The sequence below is a fragment of the Elephas maximus genome, chromosome 20 (assembly GCF_024166365.1).
Source record: "Elephas maximus indicus isolate mEleMax1 chromosome 20, mEleMax1 primary haplotype, whole genome shotgun sequence".
Classification (NCBI taxonomy): Eukaryota; Metazoa; Chordata; class Mammalia; order Proboscidea; family Elephantidae; genus Elephas; species Elephas maximus.
Window position 1 is genome coordinate 46,910,260 of NC_064838.1, and position 23,057 is coordinate 46,933,316.

Sequence of the window (23,057 nt, forward strand, 5' to 3'; positions counted from 1 at the left end):
AAGGTATATGTCAGGGTTGCATCCTTTCACTGTATTTATTCATACAATAGGTTGCTGGCTCAAAATCCAAGAACCAGAGGTCAGATGATGATGAGCTGGATGCAGGATCCAGAGCAAGAGAACTTTGCCAGAGCATTCATATATACTGGCTGCAAACTATGCCCTCAAGGAACCTCCCCTTACTTGAGCAAGGCTGTGACTTGAATAAGGATAGTAAGTGTGATGACTGAGGTAAGGGTGGTGATTTGAGCAACACCCTCTAGTAAGGTGGTGACTCAAGATACATCCCACCTAATCCTGCCTCATTAATATTACAGACAACTCACCCACAAATAGGACCATAACCACGAGTACATAGGCTAGGATTTACAACACACCACAAAATGCAGGATCATTCCATCAGATCACAAAATGGAGGACAATTACATCAGACGACAAAATGGAGGATGACTATATCATTACATAACTGCCAAATTACATCAGTATATAACTGTTAGACCACTGAAAATCATGGGGCGGCCAATTCAACACCAAACCTTAACCATCACAGGTTTCATACACCTTATTTGTATCAGCAGGAAGCTGCCCAGTCCCCTTAATGAGCCACAAGCACCTTATTTGCAGAGTTGCACCCAATCATTGTGTGGGAGTCACAAAGACTATGGCTGGAAGGGCCATATTAAGTAATTTACCACAACACCCTACAGTAATACTGACTCACTAACATAACAAAGAAAAACCATTCCCAAACGGGGTTATAACCACAGGTATAGGGTTAGGCTTTACAACACACATTTTTAGGGGGGACACAATTCAATCCATAGCACCATCCTTCCAGTTTTCGAGGGAAAAAATCTTGGATTCATCCTCGTCCTCTGTTTCTTTCACACTTCAACCTTCAGCGCCTCAGGGAATTCTGCTGCCTCTGCCTTGAAAATCTGGGACCATCCCTTGCACACATCACTTTTCCAGCCACCACCCCATCTCAACCATCATTTCTTATCTGATTATGCCCGTAACCTTCCAACATATCTTCCTGCTTATTACATTTGTCCCCTACACCCCAGTTCTTTAAAAGCTGTCACGTCAGTTTGCTCCTCTGCTCAGAAGCATAAAATGGCTTTGCATTTCACTCAGATTAAAAGTCAGATTCTTTTCAGTTGCCAGGAAGTTGCCCAGAGCATATGCCCACTGACTCCCATCACGTCTCCCAGATTCCTCTACTATTACTCTCCAATATCTCATTCTGTTCCCGTCGCGCCAGCCCTTGGCTCTTCCTAAAACATATAAGACATCTTTCCACCTTCTGGCTGTTTCCTCTTTCTGGAACAATCTCTTCCCAGAGATCCCTTGGGTAGCTCTTCACATCCCTTAAGTCTTAGCTCAGCTGTTTCTTTTCACTGAAGCCCACTCTGTATAGCCTAATTAGTGCTGGTTCTTGCATCGTTAGCACTGCCATTACTCTCGATCTTGCTCTGCTTTTAATTTTTCCATTGATTTAATGGTGTGTTGTTGATTGCTGAGTCATCAACCCTAGAGTAGGGAGGTGAGTTTCTCAGTGATATAACCCAATTATATAGAAGACTGTCTTACATATTTTAGCTTATCTGATTTTCTGTTTATTCATTTGAAAGTGTGATACTTTTTTTCCCTTACCAAGCAAGGTTTCACTAGCTAATGTTTTCTAAAAGGATTATTTTACTCCTTACTCTAACTTACTAAACCTGTGTTACTTGCTGCCTATCCCCTTCCCATGCTATATTTTTCGTAGAACAAATCGCCACTCGACATTATATATTTATATGTATGAATTTAGTCTCCACACCTGAAGAACTTACGATCCATGTTCATCCAGGTATTCCTGTTTTGTTCACTGCTGTGCCTCCTTTGCCAATATGACGTAGGCTCTGTGTCCGTATCACCTAAATCAATTTTAATAAATGAAGGCAGCCACAGTTAAGAGAAGAAGTCTTGTCTGAGACATGGAGCTCCGTGTTCTGTGAATTGAAGAAGATGTTTCACTTGTCTCCTCTCCCTGGTATCCAGCAAGGCTCTAGATCATCCATGGTGTTATTGGAGAATAACAGCAAAAGTGTATGCATATAAACAGAAATGTAGTTGTCAGGAATTTAGGCTTCGAAGGCAAATTGACCTGCATTCTGACCCTGGTATAGCAATGTTCCAGGTGGGCAACATTGAGTGTATGGTTAATTGACTCAGCTATGAACCATTTGAAATAATATCGTCTAGGAGAGTCATGAGATGTAAGTGAGCTAGCATGCTGAAAACTTTTTGTAAAACCTTCCACAAATCGTAGTTGCTCAATACATGGGGCATTTATCGTTACTATATTGTATAATGAACATTAGGGTTTTTGATGACTTTAAAATATGTAACCTGGCCCACTACAGCGGAGGAGACTTTTGGATTTTGGCTCTAGCTTGAAGTTTGTTGTGACACCTTCATACCAGGATTGATTAGAGATGACATAGACAGCTCACTTCGCCTCTTCCCTGATAAGAGGAGTCTTCTTACCCTAAAGCTGCTCTGTTTTAGCGCGCAAAGCGTACTTTAGCAGCCTTTTGTCTCCTCACTACATGAAGAAAATGGGTTCAGGTAGTCATGGTTGTGTGGCTTCCATGGACTGCAAATGTGAAAGAATTTTGGAGTGGAGCTTCTAGAGGGCTGGTGTGTGAGTTTCCTAGGCTTCATGCGCAATTTAACAGGTAAACCATTTGCACTTCAACCTACTTCCAAAATTAATTCTTTTGTGGTTAAAGTTATGTCGAACAAAACACTTGCCACTTCAACAATGTTTACATGTGTAACTTGGTCACACTGATTACGTTTATCATGCAGTACAGTTGTTACGAAGCGGGAATCGTAACATTTTCTCAGTCAGCAAACCTAAGGGCCTGCTGTTCTTGTTTCTACAACAATGTTTTTTATAACATTAGACTGTGTTTGTGTGAGGGTACATGAGTTTATGTTTGTTGAGGGGAACAGTAACTAACAATTGGTGTACAGTTGCATCAGGTCTCAAAATTTGAGAATTGTAGGGAGAAATGGATTCTCATGTTTCCTGAGTTCTTTTTAACTTTTATTACCTTTGCCTGTCTCTACGAAACAGACAGAGGATGGCAGAACAACTGAGTTTTTGAAAAACAGTTGGATAACATGTAAAAGTTCATAATTCTCCAAAACAACATTCTTTTCTCAGCAGGTGGACCTGTCACCTCCTGATCTCCTAGAGTTCAAGAAAATATGACCGGCTCAGGGCCGTGGGTTGCCAGTTTGTTTGGGCGGGCCCCTGGACCTCCCATGGCTGTGAGGAGCAAAAGAAAACACTGCCATTCTGCAGCATTTCCCAGTTGTTTATACCTCATCCTGCCTTCACCCTGTGCTTTATGTGTTGTTGAGTGTTCTCGTGGGTCTTATGGAAGGAGGTCTAATTGCTTGTTCACAAGGAACTGATGATCTGAATTAGAGCATTTATCTAATTCCTGCCATTTTCTGCCTGTTCTAGTCCGTAAAGAAAGAGGGATAAAACTGAACTGGTCACATTCAAACTGTGGAGAGATTATTTCAATGTGTAGGAGTCTGAGAGACAGGATGCAGTCAGTGAGGAACTGAATGTAGCTAATGAAGCTTTGAGGCTGTTGGCCATACCCTAGAGTAGACCTTGTTAGAACACAGAAACTTGTGTCCAATCCCCATGAATTCTCAGTTCTCCGGGACTGTCAGCCTCACCCTTTGCTCTTGTACACATTGGAGTACATGGTTCCTTGCTGATTCAGAATGTGTGGGATGTTTTAGGACTCAGTGGTTGTTGAGGATGTGACCATGGTCTTTAGCCAGGGAAAGTGGTCTTTACTAGATCTTGCCCAGAAGAAACTCTACAGAGATGTGATGATGGAAACCTTCAGCAACCTGGCCTCAGTAGGCAAGAAAGCATCATTTATTTATTTATTCATTTAGGGATCAAAAATATTTTACTCATCAACTTTGTTCCAGTGGTGGGCTGAGGAAGGTGAATAAATTGTTAAGTAAAACAGGCATGGTCCTTTGGTCTGTGGAGTTCACCTCACATATCCTGGCTTCCCCATGAACATAGAGTTCTATGTATAAAAGCGAGTTTCCATTTATCTTGTGATTAAAAGCCCTGAGACACTTTAGGTGTTGTAAGTATAAGCACGTGTCGGTCAGTTTTTCATACTGTGGGGGCTTACATGTTGCTGTGATGCTGGAAGCTATACCACCAGTATTCAAATACCAGGAGGGTCACCCATGGAGTACAGGTTTCAGCTGGGCTTCCGGACTAAGACAGACTAGGAAGAAGGACCCAGCAGTCTACTTCTGAAAAGCATTAGCCAGTGAAAACCTTATGCATAGCAGCAGGACATTGTCTGATATAATGCTGGAAGATGAGCCCCCCAGGTTGGAAGGCACCCAAAAGATGACTGGGGAAGAGCTGCCTCCTCAAAGTAGAGTTGACCTTAATAAAGTGGATGGAGTAAAGCTTTCGGGACCTTCATTTGCTGATGTGGCATGACTCAAAATGAGAAGAAACAGCTGCAAACATCCATTAATAATCGGAACCTGGAATGTACGAAGTATGAATCCAGGAAAATTGGAAATTGTCCAAAATGAAATGGAACACATAAACATTGATATCCTAGGCATTAGTGAGCTGAAATGGACTGGTATTGGCCATTTTGAATCATTCAATCATATAGTCTACTATGCTGGGAATGACAACTTGAAGAGGAATGGTGTTGCATTCATCATCAAAAAGAACATTTCAAGATCTATCCTGAAGTACAATGCTGTCAATGATAGAACAATATCCATATGCCTACAAGGACGACCAGTTAATACGACTATTATTCAAATATACGGACCAACCACTAGGGCCAAAGATGAAGAAGTACAAGATTTTTATCAGCTGCTGCAGTCTGAAATTGATCGAACATGCAATAAAGGTGCATTGATAATTACTTGTGATTGGAATGCAAAAGTTGGAAACACAGAAGAAGGATCAGTAGTTGGAAAATATGGCCTTGGTAATAGAAACAACGCCAGAGATGGAATGATAGAATTTTGCAAGACCAACGACTTCTTCATTGCAAATACCTTCTTTCACCAACATAAACGGCAACTATACACATGGACCTCGCCAGATGGAACACACAGAAATCAAATTGGCTACATCTGTGGAAAGAAACGATGGAAAAGCTCAGTATCATTAATCAGAAGAAGGCCAGGGGCCGACTGTGGAACAGACCATCAATTGCTCATATGCAAGTTCAAGCTGAAACTGAAGAAAATCAGAGCAAGTCCACGAGAGCCAAAATATGACCTTGAGTTTATCCCACCTGAATTTAGAGACCATCTCAAGAATAGATTTGACGCACTGAACACTAGCAACTGAAGACCAGACAAGTTGTGGAATGACATCAAGGACATCATCTATGAAGAAAGCAAGAGGTCATTGAAAAGACAGGAAAGAAAGAAAAGACCAAGACGGATGTCAGAGGAGACTCTGAAACTTGCTCTCGAACGTCGAGCACCTGAAGCAAAACAAAGAATTGATGAAGTAAAAGAACCAAACAGAAGATTTCAAAGGGCGGCTCGAGAAGACAAAGTAAAGTATTATAATGACACGTGCAAAGAGCTGGAGATGGAAAACCAAAAGGGAAGAACATGTTCGGCATCTCTCAAGCTGAAAGAACTGAAGAGAAAATTCTAGCCTCGAGTTGCAATAGTGAAGGATTCCGTGGGGGGAAATATTAAACGACACAGGAAGCATCAAAAGAAGATGGAAGGAATACACTGAGTCATTGTACCAAAAATAATTAGTTGATGTTCAACCATTTCAAGAGGTGACGTATGATCAGGAACCGATGGTACTGAAGGAAGAAGTCCAAGCTGCTCTGAAGGCATTGGCAAAAAACAAGGCTCCAGGAATTGATGGAATGTCAATTGAGGTGTTTCAACAAACAGATGCAGCGCTGGAGGCGCTCACTCGTCTATGCCAAGAAATATGGAAGACAGCTTCCTAGCCAACTGACTGGAAGAGATCCATATTTATGCCCATTCCCCAGAAAGGTGATCCAACTTAATGTGGAAATTATAGAACAATATCATTAATATCACACGCAAGCAAAATTTTGCTGAGGATCATTCAAAAACGGCTGCAGCAGTATATCAACAGGGAACTGCCAGAAATTCAGGCCGGTTTCAGAAGAGGATGTGGAACCAGAGATATCATTGCTGACGTCAGATGGATCCTGGCTGAAAGCAGAGAATACCAGAAGGATGTTTACCTGTGTTTTATTGACTATGCAAAGGCATTCAACTGTGTGGATCATAACAAATTATGGATAACATTGGAAGAATGAGAATTCCAGAACACTTAATTGTGCTCATGAGGAATCTTTACATAGATCAAGAGGCAGTTGTTTGGACAGAACAAGGGGATACTGATTGGTTTAAAGTCAGGAAAGATGTGCGTCAGGGTTGTATTCTTTCACCATACCTATTCAATCTGTATGCTGAGAAAATAATCCAAGAAGCTGGGCTACATGAAGAAGAATGGGGCATCAGGATTGGAGGAAGACTCATTAACAACCTGCGTTACGCAGATGACACAACCTTGCTTGCTGAAAGCGAAGAGGATTTGAAGCACTCACTTACTAATGAAGATCAAAGACCACAGCCGTCAGTATGGATTGCACCTCAACATAAAGAAAACAAAAATCCTCACAACTGGACCAATGAGCAACATCATGGTAAACAGAGAAAAGATTGAAGTTGTCAAGGATTTAATTTTACTTGGATCCACAATCAACAGCCATGGAAGCAGCAGCCAAGAAATCAAAAGACGCGTTACATTGGGTAAATCTGCTGCAAAGGACCTCTTTAAGGTATTGAAGAGCAAAGATGTCACCTTGAAGACTAAGGTGCGCCTGATCCAAGCCATGGTATTTTCAATCGCATCATATGCATATGAAAGCTGGACAATGAATAAGGAAGACTGAAGAAGAATGGACGCCTTTGAATTGTGGTATTGGCGAAGAATATTGAACATACCATGGCCTGCCAAAAACACGAACAAATCTGTCTTGGAAGAAGTACAACCAGAATGCTCCTTAGAAGCAAGGGTGGTGAGGCTGCATCTTACATACTTTGGACATGTTGTGAGGAGGGATCAGTCCCTGGAGAAGGACATCATGCTTGGCAGAGTCAGGGGAAAAGAGGAAGACTCTCAGTAAGGTGGTTTGACACAGTGGCTGCAACAATGAGCTCAAGCATAACAACGATTTAAGGATGGCTCAGGACTGGGCAGTGTTTTGTTCTGTTGTGCATGGGGTCGCTATGAGTTGAACCGACTTGACAGCACCTAACAACAAAAACAGGTGTATACCCAAAGGAATTGAAAGCAGGAACACAAAAAGGTACTTGTACACCAATGTTGATTGCAGCACTATTCACAATAACTAAAAGATGGAAACAGCCTAAGTGTCCATTAACAGATGAATGGACAAACAAGAGGTGGTACCTACATACAATGAAGTATCACTCTGCTATAAAAAGAAATGCCCACACTTTTTGGTTTACGATGTTAGAAGTCCTTTGAGTTTAGGTGGGAAACCCACTTGGCCAATAGAACTGAAAAATGAGTATTTCAATGGAAACCTATCCATCATTTAGAGCATACTGCTCAGGGTGATCGATTTCTGATTCTACAGGAGCTAATTTGCAACTCTCTAAGTTATACATAACTGAGAGCAATGCAAAATACTTCTTACCTAGAGACTTGTAAATAATTCTGTGCAGTGAAGGGACAGCCTCCCTCACCACCCCCTCCCCCGTGGAAAAGTTCAGTTTTACATTGACTTTATACATTTGTACAAATGCATCTGTTCTTTGGATACTTCTTTGAACTGGTTGTAACATTTTTAATCAGTTTTCTCTTTAATGAGCTGAATAAAATCTTTGACAGATGTTCATTTTAATATCTGTTAATATCTGTATGATAGTGATGACCGTACTGTTTGTTTGTTTCATTATCCCTTAATAGAATATTGGAGTCTCTGGTTTTAATTCACATAATAACAGCTACTGTGAGCTGAATGCTGTGTTATGGGTTTTACATTCATTGTTTCATTTAAAGTGAAGATGTCATGGCTTTTGTTCACTACTCTATTCCCAAGCCCCTAGAACAGCCCCTGGCATGTAGCAAGTGCTCAAAAAATTATTTGTAACTAAATGAATAAATCTTCAGGAATGCCAGGCAAAACTGCTATTGTTATCACCATTTTTAAAGATTAGAAAGCTGAGACACATAGGTGGCAGAGTGAAATTTTGAACACTTTGGCTTCTCAAACAAAATTGAGTTAGAAAAAAAAAATCTCACTTCCTCTCCTTTTACAGAAGTATGGAAACTGTTCACAGGGGAACTTCCTGTAGACTCCTCCTCGTTTCTCATTGGCCCAAGTTGTGTCACACGTCCATTTGTGAATCAGTCACTAACAAGGAGAATGAAATAAAGCTTAGACCATCTGGCTCACCCTGAACTTGGTAATGGGGTCAAATCCATGGGGAGGGGTTTGAACAAAACAGGACACTGTTTACAACCAACAGTGTCCACTTCAGGCAGTTTTGCCATTGCCTCTGCCCTGACCCCACTGAGTTTGTCAGCTTATAATCCATTTTATTTTTGTCTTGTTAAATTAACTTTTTATTTTGTCATAATTTTTTATAATTTTAGAATTTACTTTAATAAAATACATCCGTTTTCAGTAAATAGTTCAATAAGTCTTGACCCGTGTATAAATCCATGAAGGAATCCCTAGGTGGCAAAAACAGTTAAGTGTTCAACTCATAACGAAACATTTAGCAGTTCCAACCCACCCAGAGGTGTCTCAGGAGAAAGGTCTAGCAATCTGCTTCTGAAAGTCCGCAGCCTTAAAAACTCTACGGAGAGCTGTTCTACTCTGATATACATGGGGTCTCCAGGAGTCGGAATCGACTCAAGTTGGTTTTTTGGTCTGTTTTTATATACCCATGTAACCACCACCCTAAGCAAAATATGGAACATTTACACCCACAAGAAAGGGCCTTTATGCAGCAATCTAGTCACTCCCATCAAGAGGTAGTCACCGTTCTGGTCTCTATCACCGCAGACTGGATTTGCCCGTTCTAGAACTTCACGAAAATGGAATCATAATAATATTTATGCCTGAATTCTTCCATTTAATGTTTTGAGGATTCATCTGTGTTTTTCCATTTATCAGCTGTATTTTTTTTTTTTTTTTTTTGCCAAGTAGCATTCCATTGCATGAAATACACCACAATTTGTTTATCCAATCCATAAACATTTTGGTTGTTTTCAGTTTGGTTGGGGCTTATGAATAAAGATGCTAAGAACAATGGTATACGAGACATTTCTGAATCAGTTTTTGAGTTGGTTCCACGGTTCAAGGATCCCAGACCATGGGTGAAATTAGTCTGAGCTCAATATATACAACAGCATTGTCCCAGTGACTCCTAAGTGACTCTTTCCACCAGTAGCCATCTCTGGCCCATGTTCCTACCCTGATGGCTGAGATTCCATTCTTGCTTATAGTCTCAGACAAGGCCATAATATCCCAGCTTTACGTTCAACTGTATGACACAGTTGTGGAGGGGCTCAACTCCTTTTCCTGAGAAGCGGTTATATACTCCTCCCCTGAGGTATGCATCTAGTCCATTTCCACCCAGCACCTGCCAAAGGATCACACAGCTTCAACTGCAACTCACCACTGAGACCAGGGGTTCTGGTACCTAGAGTTTTTGGTTTTTTTTTTTTCTTTAAGCTCAGCTACATATTTTTAAATGTTTGGTATCAACTAGAAAAACTTAGATCTGTTCAGTCATTCACTCACTAAATATTTATAAGGTACTTACTATGTGCCAGGCATTGGGGATGTATACCAGTTGCCTTTAAGCCAATTCCAACTCGTGGGACCCCATGTGTGTCAAAGAGTAGAACTGGGCTCCACAGGGTTTTCGATGGCTGATTTTTTAAAAGTAGATTGTGGGTTGCCAGGCTTTTCTTCCGAGGTGCCACTGGGTGGACTTGAACCTCTAACCTTTTGGTTAGCAGCTGAGTGCATTAATCATTTGCACACCCAGGGAATCCATTGGGGACATAAACCAAAAAAACAAGCGAAAAAAAAACCCATTGCCATTAAGCCACCTTCAACTCATAGCGACCCTATAGGACAGAGAACTGCCCCCATAGGGTTTCCAAGGACCGGATGGTAGATTTGAACCGCAGACATTTTGGTTAGCAGCCAAGCTCTTAAGCCCTGTGCCACCAGGGCTCCACTGGGGATACAGCAATAAACAAAAAGACAGGAAAAAAAAAAAAAAAAAGCTACCATCCTGCAGCTCACATTCTAGTGAGGGGGAAATAATAAACAAGATAGTATATTGGATACTGAGAAGCAAAGGGGAAAAAAGCAAAAGAGACCATGGAGATATTAGAAGAGTCAGCGGAGAGCTATATCCTGAGGGGAGAGCGTGCCTGGAATGTTTGAGTAATCACGAGGAGACCAGCTTGAGCTGAGTAGACAGATGGAGGAGGAGAGTAATAGGTGAGATGAAAGGGAACTGAAGGGCCAAATGAGGTAGTGTTTCACCGATGTTGTAAGGACTTTAATTTCTACTCTAAATGAGATGGGGAGACATGAGAGGATTGTGAGCAGAGACATGACACGATCAGTTTTCATTTCCATTGGATGATTCTGGCTCCTGCATTGAGGATAGGCTGAAGAGCAATGGCAGATGCAATGAGGCAGACAATGTCTACTGAAGACCATGCCTCCCAGCCTCCTTGCAGTTGTTTTGGGGTCATACGACTAGTTCTGACCAATGAAATGTGAGCAAAAACGACATGTTAACACTCCTGGGCTGAAGCTGAAGCAATGAAAATCCCATGCACAATTCTCCAGTCTCTTCCCCTAGCCAGCGGACACCAGCTCCAGTTGCAGCAGCTACAAAATGGTGGTGCTTCAGTTAGACTTGGCTCCTAAGTGACAGTGTAGCAGAGTCCCCATTCCCCTCCCCCTACCCCCAGTCTACCACCAGTATGTCCTGGACTTACGCTGTGTTAAATAACAGATTTCGGTGTGGTTGTTTACCCACAGCCTATCCTGACTAATGCAGAAAATTGGTACCAGAAAGAAGTGCTGTTATAGCAAAAAAACTAGAAAAGGTTAATAGGCAGTGGGTGGCAAGGAAATTGATGCATATGGCTGAAAAGATGGTACACCAAGCAATGCACTGGAAAAATAGTTAGAAAATTACAACTTGCAATAATTTGGCAGGTAGATCATGTGCCTAATAAACTTGTAGCTCTAGAGAAAGCTTAGAAAACAGAACGATAGTAGTATTAGGTATTGGCTGCACTAGTGAAACATTACTAGAAAAAGAAGCTCTCAGGAAATCAATTGCCATCAGGAATAAAACAGAGTAGAAAGAATTCAGAAAGGTGGAGTCTGCATTAGTTTCCTAGGGCTGTCATAACAATTATCACAAACTGGGTGGCTTAAAACAACAGGAATTTATTCTCCCACAGTTCTGAAGACTAGAATTTGGAAATCAAGATGTAAGCAGGGCCATGCTCCCTCTGAAAGCTCTAGGGAAGAATACTTCATTGCCTTTTCCAGCTTCTGGGGTTGCTGTAACCTTGGTGTTCCTTGGCTTGCAGCTGCATCTCTCCAGTTCTGCTTCCATCTCCACATAGCCTTCCTCCCCCTGTATCTGTCTCTGTGTATCCTCTCCTCTTCTTTAAGAACATGGTTGTTTGATTTAGGGCCCACCCTAATCTGGCATGGTTTAATTTTAACTAACTACATCCACAAAGACATTATTTTCAATTAAGGTCACATCCTGAGGTGCCAGGTGGACAAATATTTAGGAAAGACTCTATTCAAAAGGCTTCACATAACTGAAAATGCTAACTTCTTGGGGATCTTTATTACCAGATGATAAAATTGAGAAAGTCTTTCAGTACAAAAAATCACTAAGACTTCTGGCAAAGTAGATCTTTCCCACAGAAGCCTGATGGCCTCAAAGTGGCCCTCTTCGGAACAAGAGAGATTGAGAGAAGAAAGGGGAGGAAAAAGCCAAAAAATACGGTGAATCTGAGAACTAGATCTTGGGAAGAACTGTGTTTGTGGATACAGGCACATGGAACTGATTGGAATCAAACAGACAATAAGTCTACTAAGTTTTGCAAGTTTTGCCAAAGAAATGATACGAGACTAAACAAAACCCGGTACACTGACCCCTGCTCCCCCAAACTTCCTTTAGCAGCATGTAGACTGAGAAATCAATGCATCCTCCAAGGAGAATATATTCCCAGCCCCCACATCATATTAGCCAAGAAGGATAAAAAAAAAAAAAAGACCCTTCTAAAGAGCAGAACTAAGGCATAACCAAGGAGAATTCCTAACCCTACAATAGGGGGGTTCACAATATCTACCCAGTGGAATTTTAGAATTACAGCTGAGACAGTTTAGGAGATCATGGAAGAGTCTTGCTGTAGATACAAATTCAGAAGTCACAAGTATATATAGATAGTATTTGATACCGGAAGTCCAGGTGAGATCGACAACAGAATGAGCATAGATACAGAAGAGAAGAAGTCCAAATAATGAGCCTAGGAACACACCAAGGTTTAGAAGTCAGGGAGATGAGGACAAACCAGCAAAGGAGCCTGAGAAAGAGGATCCAAAGAGATAGGAGGAAACCAAAAGAGCATAGAGGTTTAAAAACCAAATGAATAAAGTGTGCAAAAGAATAACTTAGAGACATGTAGTTTGTGCACAGCTGAAAACGTATTCATATACCAGAGACAGCAACCACATATAAATCATCACTCTAAACAAAGGCAAAGACTGGATTTACAAACCAAACTTACCAGAGAGCATGTGGAGCAGATCCTTGAATTTTGTTCTTGGGGAAGACGGTGAGCTGAAAATGCTCAGGGAGGTGCTCCTGAGAAGGCTGTCAGGGCTAGGAAAGGCACTGTGTTCTTTGTGGAGCATCTGAGAAATCCTGGGATCACTCCTCTGGGCGTATGTGGTGCACCTGCCTCAGCCCTGGCAGCCAGTGTCTCTGCTGGTATCTGCACCTTACTTAAACCAGGTCTCTTTATGCCCCTCACTATGATGTCTCACTTTCCCTTTCAGTCAACCTGAGCTCCCAGAAGGCTGAGAAGGCCACAGGACCACAGCTGGAAGGAGCCGTTGTGGTGCAGATGGTTAAGAACTTGGCTGCTAACCAAAAGGCTGGTGGTTAAAACCTACCCAGTGGCTCTATGGGAGAAAGACCTGCCAGTCTGCTTCCATAAAGATTACAGACTAGAAAACCCTATGGGTCAGTTCTACTCTGTCACATGGGGTTGCTATGAGTTAGAATCAACTTGTCAGCACTCAACAAGAACAACACTGTCAGCTGTATGTCACCTTGGGATAACAGCTGTACAGTAACATTTAAGTACTGGGAGATTAGACAGCAGAGTAAGGCAAGAAAAAGAATACTTGCAAATATCATGATAAAAAAGTAAAACCCACTTGATGTGTAGTTTCCTACACCAAGAGAATAGGCCCCGCAGATAAGTTTGGTCAACATTAAATAACCAAGTGTGCTTTTCTCTCAATTGATTAATTGATTGTTTTACTTCTCCTTAAGTGATTGCCCAGAAAGTAGAAGCTGTATTAACTATTGCACAGACTCCCCTTTGACTGACTAGGCAGTAGTCAAAGGCAGTTCTGTTTCCTAGGACTATTTTAACCAATGAATTTATATAGTGTGCTGTATAGTCTGCTGAGCCCTGAACAGATTGTATTACCCTGAATATGTAACAGGCCCTGCTTCATTTATTTGGGTTACGTTGTTGTTGTTGTTGTTGTTGTTGTTAGGTGCCGTTGAGTCAGTTACAACTCATAGCGACCCTATGCACAACAGAACGAAACACTGCCTGGTCCTGAGCCATCCTTAAATTGTTGTTACGCTTGAGCTCACTGTTGCAGCCACTGTGTCAAACCACCTCGTTGAGGGTCTTCCTCTTTTCCGCTGACTCTGTGCTCTGCCAAGCATGATGTCCTTCTCCAGGGACTGAACCCTCCTGACAACATGTCCAAAGTATGTAAGATGCAGTCTCACTATCCTTGCTTCTAAGGAGCATTCTGGTTGTACTTCTTCTAAGACAGATTTGTTCGTTCTTTTGGCAGGCCATGGTATGTTCAATATTCTTCACCAACACCACAATTCAAAGGCGTCCATTCTTCTTCAGTCTTCCTTATTCATTGTCCAGCTTTCACATGCATATGATGCGATTGAAAATACCATGGCTTGGATCAGGTGCACCTTAGTCTTCAAGGTGACATCTTTGCTCTTCAACACCTTAAAGAGGTCCTTTGCAGCAGATTTACCCAATGTAACGCATCTTTTGATTTCTTGGCTGCTGCTTCCATGGCTGTTGATTGTGGATCCAAGTAAAATTAAATCCTTGACAACTTCAATCTTTTCTCCGTTTATCATGATGTTGCTCATTGTTCCAGTTGTGAGGATTTTTGTTTTCTTTATGTTGAGGTGCGATCCATACTGAAGGCTGTGGTCTTTGATCTTCATTACAGTCAGGAATAACTGATGGATTCACATAAAATTTAGATAATCACTTTTTATTCTCTATAAAATTTTTACAGTTAAGAGACTTTATAATCCAACTTATTGATTACCTTTGGATGTAGGCAAAGATAAACTAATTCATTTGCTCAGAAAATTTTTTACGTGGAAGAGAAACAAGAGGGAGAAAGAGCGTGTATTTAAAACATTACGATATGGGAGGGACGTTCTAGACAATCCAAATTCAATGATCTCCTTCTATGATTTTTATTCTACATAAAATTTTAACTTTTACATGCATTTTTGGTCCTTTTATACAGTTTTAACACAAACCAGGTAATCTTGCTTAGAGAAACTATAGCTCCCTGTTCTCTATGCCTTGTAAGAGCAATTTCAGTTTGTTAATTCTTTAAATATATGTATCAGAACTTGGCTTAGGTGTGTTGATCTTGACGTAGGACCAGTATTTGGCAAGGTCCTTGGATCTGATATTATACCTTGTCCTTGATCCTGGATCTGGACACAGACCTGAACCTTAGAACAGAACCATGAAACTTGGACTAGGACCTTGGTCATGGCCTCTGAATTTCACACTTGGACCTTGGGTGGAAACTTTGAACCTGAATCTTGAGTCCAAGTGTAAACTTCAGACCTTTGACCTTGAAATTGAACCATTGCCTTGAAATGTGGAGCTTCTATCTGGACTTGGACATGAGCTTTGCCCTGGATCTTGAGTCTCTGTTGGATCTTGGACCTTAACCTGGATTTTGTACCTAGATTTGGGCCTTAGATGTGGACACTGGACCTTGACCTTGGACCTACATTTGTCTAGAACCTTGAACCTGGCCTTAGACCTGGACCTTCGTATTGGACCTGGCCTGTGAATCAAAACCATAGACCTGGATCTAAATCAAGAGTTGGATCTTAGAAATGGAATTACAGCCATGGATTTGGCCTTCAAACCTGGACCTCAGCATTGGGCCTGTATATTTGACCTTGATCTGGGGCATGGAACTTTGTTCTAGACTTGGACCATGAAACTGGATTTTGGATCTGGATCTGGACCTAAACTTTAGCATTGGTGCTTAACGTTGCACCTAGGCGTTCTGTACCTCAGACCTGGATACGGATTTTGGACCTGGGCCTTGGACCTTGCTTTGAACTCACATTAGATCTGACCTTCAGCCTGGAACTTGGACTTGGATCTTAAATATGGACCTGGACCATTGAACAGGTGTTATGGATTGAATTGTGTCACCCAAAAATATGTGTTGTACACTCTAACCTCTATGACTGTGGTTACAATTCCACTTGCGAATGAGTTGTCTTTGTTATGTGAATGAGGCAGGATTAGCATAGGGTGTGTCTTGAGTTAATCTCTTTTGAGATGTAAAAGAGATTAAATAAGCAAGCAAAAGAAGCAGAGATGGAGAAAGACACATGCCAAGTCACATGAAGATTGGCCAGGACCAGAAGTTCAAATAGAGAAGGACTTTCCTCCAGAGCTGACAGAAACAGAAAGCCTTCCCCTAGAACCTACACTATGAATTCAGTCTTCTGGCCTCCTAAACTGTGAGAAAATAAACTTCTGTGTGTTAAAGCCATCCACTTGTGGTATTTCTTTTACAGCAGAATTAGATAACTAAAACAACAGAAATTTGACCTTCATTCAAGATTCGGAAATGGAATTTGGACCTTGGATTGTAGACTTTAGACATATCTCTCCCTATAAACAACAACAAGAAAAACCCACTCCCTATAGCTTTATGGAATAAACCATAATGAGCGTAAGTGTTACCTGAGCAAAAATTTGAAAAACACACATTCCTCTCAACTGCACTGACAAATGTTGGCAGTATTTGTGAAAATGAGCTCAGAGTCACACAGAGCTCTCAAAAGTTTCTGTTGCAAGTTAGAGTGAATTAAAGTGAAATCAAACAGTATTTCTGTAAGAAAGCCCATTATCACATGTTATTGTCAAAAATACTCTCTTATTGCAAGCCAGAGCCATTTAAGATGAATCAGAGCATTTTGGGGAAAAGTGATCAGTATACATGTAAATAACCTCCATCTCATACATTTGTTCTCAAAAGCATGTACTCTCTTAAGAGTTAGACCAAATCAGTGGTACTTGCACGTAAGAAAGAAAGTAACATAGAATCAAAGTCCAAAATTTAGTTCCAACATCAAAGTCCAGGTCCAAGTTCAAAATCAAAGATCTAGGTCCATGTCTAATTTCCATGTCTTAAAGTAAGGTCTGAGATTCAAGGTCCAAGTCCAAGGCTGAGGTCCAGGTCGGAGGTTAGAGTTCCTTATTCAGTGTCCATAACCAAGGTTCAGGTTCAGTGCAAAAGTCCATGTTCTAGGTCCAAGGTCCAAGGCTGTTGTCCAGTTCCTAGTCCAACTTCTAGGTTTAAGGCCCAAGAAATTAGAAAAATCCAGGTCTAAAGACTTGGTCCAAACATCCATGTCAAGGTCAAGTCCAGATCCATTACCTAGGTCAATGTCTGAGGTCCACATTGATGTTAAAGGCCCAAGTTCAAGGTCTAGGTCCAATCCAAGTTTAGCTCTAAAGTCACATCCAACTAACTAGAAAAGTCCAGGTTCAAAGTCAGTGCCTAAAATCAGGTCTAGGTCCAGGCCTGACATTAGACATCAGATCCAAAGTCAAGTTCCAAGGTCCAAGGTAAAGTTCCAAGGACCAGGTCCCGGTCCAGATCCAAGGTCCAGTAAAAATTTACACCCAATTTCATGTTCAATGTTGAGGTACAAATTGGGGTCAATGACATAGGTTTAAGGTTGAAGTCTATGTCCAAGGTCAGATTCTGATTCCAGTATTCCAAGTCCAGGTCCAACATCTAGTTCAAGTTCCAAGATCTAAGGTTCAGTTTGAATTTTAAAGTCAGGTCCAAAATCCAGATTCATGGATCAGGTCAAAGTCTGAGGTCCTGGCTCAAGGTCCAGGCCTAAGTTCAAGTTCTAGGAGTGAAGTCTAGGTCCAATGTCCAAATCCAAGCTCAAATAGCCACATTCAGGGCTGTGTGAAAGTTCTGACTAAAGTCTTTGTCACGGATTGAATTGTGTTCCCCAAAAATATCTGTCAACTTGGCTAGGTCATGATTCCCAATATTGTATGATTGTCTACCATTCTGTCATCTGATGTGATTTCCCTATGTGTTGTAAATCCTATCACTATGATGCAATGAGATGGATTAGTGGCACTGGGTTTTTTTTATATTGGAAACCCTGGTGGTGTAGTGGTTAAGTGCTACGGCTGCTAACCAAAGGGTCGGCAGTTCAAATCCACCAGGCGCTCCTTGGAAACTCTTGTGGGGCAGTTCTACTCTGTCCTATAGGGTCACTATGAGTCGGAATCAACTCAACGGCACTGGGTTTCGTTTTTTGGGTTTTTTTTATATTGATGTGATCTACAAGATTAGTGTCTTAAGCCAATCTCTTTTGAGATATAAAAGAGAGAAGAGAGCAGAGAGACATGGAAGTAGTGCCGGGAGCAGAATGTGTGCTTTGCACCTGAAGTTCCTGTGTGGAGAAACTTCTAGGCCAAGGGAAGATTGATGACATGGACCTTCCTCCAGAGTTGACAGAGAAAGCCTTCCCCTGGAGCTGATGCCCTAAATTTGGACTTGCAGCCTACTAGACTGTGAGAGAATAAATTTCTCTTTGTTAAAGCCATCCACTTGTGGTATTTCTGTTATAGCAGCACTAGGTAACTAAGATAGTCCTAATCTAAGGTTCAGGTTAAGTTTCAGGTTTAAAGTTCAAGATTGACTTTAAAGGTTCAATCCAATTCCAAATGGAAGGTCCAGATCCAAATGCAAGTCCAGTACAGAAGTATAAGTTCTGGGTCCCTGTCTAAGATCCAGATGCAATGCAGGTTCAAGGTCCATGTCTAGTTCTAATTTTCACATCTAAATTCAGGTCCAATGTTCAGATCAAATCAATGTCTAAAATCAAGACCTAAAGTCCAGGTCCAATATCTATGTCCAAGATCAGTTCAAAGTCCAGGTGTGCATTCCATATCTGAGGTCCTTGTCCAAGGTCCAAGATGCAGTTCCAAGGTCTAGGTCTTAATACGGGTTCAGCTCAAATCCATGTCAGAAATCCAGTTTCATTACCTACAACCACATCAAAGTACAGGGCTAATCTCCAGTCCATAATCTCGGTCCGGAATCGAGTTCCAAAGTCAAAGTCATGTTCAAAGGAATGAGAAATAGAGAAAATGAAACATAGAATAAAATGGCAAATCACCTATTAATGTAAATACATCAGTAAAAAGACAGATAGCAGCAGAGTGGATTTTTAAAATGATGCAACAATATGCTGTCCACAAGAAACTCACCTGAATTGCAAAGACATAAGTAGGCTGAAAGTATAAGGGTGAAAAAGATACAGCATGCAAACATTAATTCAAAAAAGGCAGAAGTGGCTATATTAACATTAGATAAGTAAGACCCTAGGGCAAAGAAAACTGCTAAAGACAAAGAATGACATTACATAATGATAAAAGGATCAATCCACCAGGAAGACATACTAATCCTAAATATATACACACCAAATAACAGTCTTAGCACCCCACTCGCAATAACTGATAGAACTAAAAAAAAACTACCAGACCAAAAATCAGATTTGATTGAAGAACTGAACAACACCATCAACAGAATCTAATTGACATATTACAGAACATGTTCAACTAATAACAGCAGAATACACATTCTTTCTAAGTGCTCATGGTACATTCACCAAGCTAGCTCATATCCTGGACCATAAAACAAACCTCAATGAATTTAAAAAATTGAAATCATACGGCGTATGTTCTCTGATCATAACGGAATCAAACTAGAAACCAGTAACAGAAAGACAACAGGAAAATCTTCAAACACTTGGAATTTAAATAACACTCTTCTAAATAAACCATGGGTCAAAGAGAAAGTCTCACAGTGAAAAAAAAAAAAATAGAACTGAATTAAAATTGAAATATAACATGTCAAAATATGTAGGACACTACAGGCTTACATTAGAAAAGAGGAAAAGTCTAAAATTAATAATTTAAGCACCCATCTCAAGAAACTAGAAAAAGAAGAGCAGAATAAACCTAAAGCAAGCACCAGGTAAGAAATAATAAAGAGCAAAAATAAAAGCAGGAAAACAATAAAGAAAATCAGTAAGACAAAAAGCTGACTCTTTGGGGAAAAAAAATCAATAAAATATATAAACCTCCAGCAAGACTGAAAAAGATAAAAAGAGAGAACACACAAATCACCACTATCAGGAATGAAATATTATGAACAAATTTATGCTCATAAATTTGACAATTTAGAAGAAATAAACTGATTCCCTGACAACCAACCAAACTACCAAAACTCAACCAAGATAAAATAGATAATCTGAATAATCTTAAAACTATTAAAGAAATTGAATTTATGAATAAAAATTTCCTGAGAAAGAAACCTTCAGGCCTAGGTGGTTTCACTGGAGAATTCTACCAAACAGTTAAAGAGGAATTGACTCTAATTTTACACAATCTTTTTCAGAAAATAAAAGAGGAGGCAATACAATATTTTCCAAGTTATTTTATGAGGCTGGTATTACCCTATACAAAATCCAAACACATCATAAGAAAAGAAAACTAGAAAGCAGTATCTATCATGAACTTGGACACAAAAATCCTCAAAATATTAGCAAATCCAGCAATGTATAAAAAGAATTCTATACTATGATCAAATGTGATTTATTCCAAGTAAACAAGGCTGGTTCATCTTTCAAAAATCAATTAATGTAATCCACCATATCAATAGGTTAAAAAAGAAAAATTTCATGATCATATCAGTTAACACAGAAAAAGCATTTAACAAAACTGGGCACCCTTCATGATAAAACTCAGAAAACTAGGAATAAAGGAGAACATATTCAACTTGATAAAGGACATCTACAAAAAGCCTATAGTTAACATCATACTTAATGATGAAAGGTTGAATGCTTTCCCTGTAAAATCAGGAATGAGATGAGGATGTCTGCTCCCACCACTGCTATTCACTATAGTACTGGAATTTCAAGCCAATGCAATAAGGCGAGAAAAAAAAAAAAAAAAAAAGCTGTCTTTATTTACAGATGACATGGTTGTCTACATAGAAAATTCCAGAAAATCTTTTAGAAAAAAATCCTCAAAGTAATAAGTGAGTTTAGCAAGTCGCAGAACACGAGACTAATAACCAAAAATCAGTCAAATTTCTGTACATTAACAGCAAACACTTGGAAACCAAAACACAATACCATTTATAACCACATCAAAGAAAATATTTGTAGACGGAACAAACATGTACGGGATGTATCCCGAAATTTTTTAAATGCTTGTGGCCTGTGATGTCTACCCCCGAAAGCCTGCAGTGAGTACACCACTCTGTGCCCAGGGGTTAAGTGATCTCAAACAACGGAAAACCCCATCTTGAAGGATCTCCCCCTGAGCCCTAAGAAAAATCCACCATCTCCATGATCAACCAGGCTATTCTTTGTTTGGGGAATTCCTTATCATTTTCCCCAGCCACATGACATGCTGAGTGGTTGTTGTTAGGTGCTGTCAAGTTGATTCTGGCTCATAGCAACCCTATGTACAACAGAATGAAACACTCCCCAGTCCTGCACAACTCTCAAAATTGTTGCTGTGTTTGAGCCCATTGTTGCAGCCATTGTGTCCATCCATCTCACTGAGGGTCTTTCTCTTTTTCACTGACCATCTGCTTTACCAAGCATAATGTCCTTCTCCAGGGACTGATCCCTCCTGATAACATGTCCAAAGTATGTGAGACAAAACCTGTCATCCTCACTTCTAAGGAGCATTCTGGCTCTACTTCTTCCAAGACAGATTTGTTCATAATTTCATATTTCTTATTTTTTTTTTAATTCAAACTCACAAATTTTCCTGACTCAAACTCACACACTAAGATGTGCAAGGAGTTTTACATTGGTCAATGTCTTGGGTCAAATTCCCTAGAAGAAGAGTTTATTGAGGAGGACCTTGGGAGGAGAAAAGTGAGGGAAGTAGCTGGGGCAGGGGAGGGAGCTGAGCAAAGTTGTGGTCTCAGTTGGACTGAGCTTTAGCCTGAGCCCACAGAGCACTCTAGAGCATGAAATGCATCACAGAGTTGGTCCCCCTTTGAGGCAAGGAGAAAGCCATTTTTGTCTTTGGAGCTGGGCTGCCCCTACTCCCAGGGTTGGGTGGGGTGGAGGTTGCATGTTAGCCCCATGAATGAAGTGGTTCCTGTTAGTGGAGAGCAATTCTCCCCACAAAGGGGAAGCCGGGAGCCATTAGCAGCCACACTTACACCAACGGAGATGGGTGTGCCACCTGGTGAAGGTTCTGGATGGGGCACTCCATCAACCACTGCAATGAATTTTCAAAGTCCTTTGATCCTGGATCACAAATCCCTGGGAACACAAAGTCCTGTGGATCCAGGGAAAGGTTAAGCCTGAGGCCATTCACCTCTGGACTTCACACACATCCCTATGACCTTACCCACTTGAGGTCAAGCCACTTTCTTGGGTTCTGCTACCCACACCTCTTAAAAACCTTTTATCAGTCAGGGTTCTCCAGTGATACAGAGCCAATAGGAGAGACAGAGAGAGAGATTTTAAGGAATTGGCTCAGGTGATTGTGGTAGTTGGCAAGTCCCAAATCTGTAGGGCAGGCCAGCAGGCTGGAAACTGGGGCAGGATTTCTCTGTTACAGTCTTGAGGCAGAATTCCTTCTGGAAACCTCAACTCTTACGGCCTTCAACTGGTTGGGTGAGGCCCACCCACATTATCAAAGATAATCTCCTTAAAGTCAACCGATTATAAACGTTAATCACATCTACAAAATACCTTCACCAAAACCAAAAAAACCAAACCCATTGCCATCGAATCAATTCCGACTCACAGTGACCCTACAGGACAGAGTAAAACTGTCCCATAGGGTTTCCAAGGAACGACTGGTGGATTCAAGCTGGTGACCTTTTGGTGAGCAGCTGAGTTCTTACCCACTGCACCACCAGGGCTTCACAAAATACCTTCAGCAAAAAAAAAAAAAAAAAAACCTGTTGTCATCCAGTCGATTCCGAGCAACATCTAAACAGTGGTTGACCAAACAACTGGGCACCATAGCCTAGCCAAATGGACACATAAAATTAACCATCACATTCCCCAACCCCTTCTTCTCAGACCCCGGGAATTCAACACTTCTGTGGGATGTGGTCCCCATCCCTAATATCATCCCTCAAAGCAAATTTTCTGTCCCTCTTATTCCTGGACAGTCCAGTTTCATCCTATTTCCTCCAGCGGCCTGGTTTCTGTCTCTCCCAGGCAGCCTCCCTTCTCCCATT

At 40.9% G+C, this 23,057-nt stretch overlaps 1 protein-coding gene across 4 annotated transcripts in view; it reads right to left on the minus strand.

Moving 5' to 3' along the window:
- Positions 1–23,057, minus strand: part of LYZL4 (lysozyme like 4) — a 136,554-nt gene that overhangs the window by 88,615 nt on the left and 24,882 nt on the right. The window lies entirely within an intron of this gene.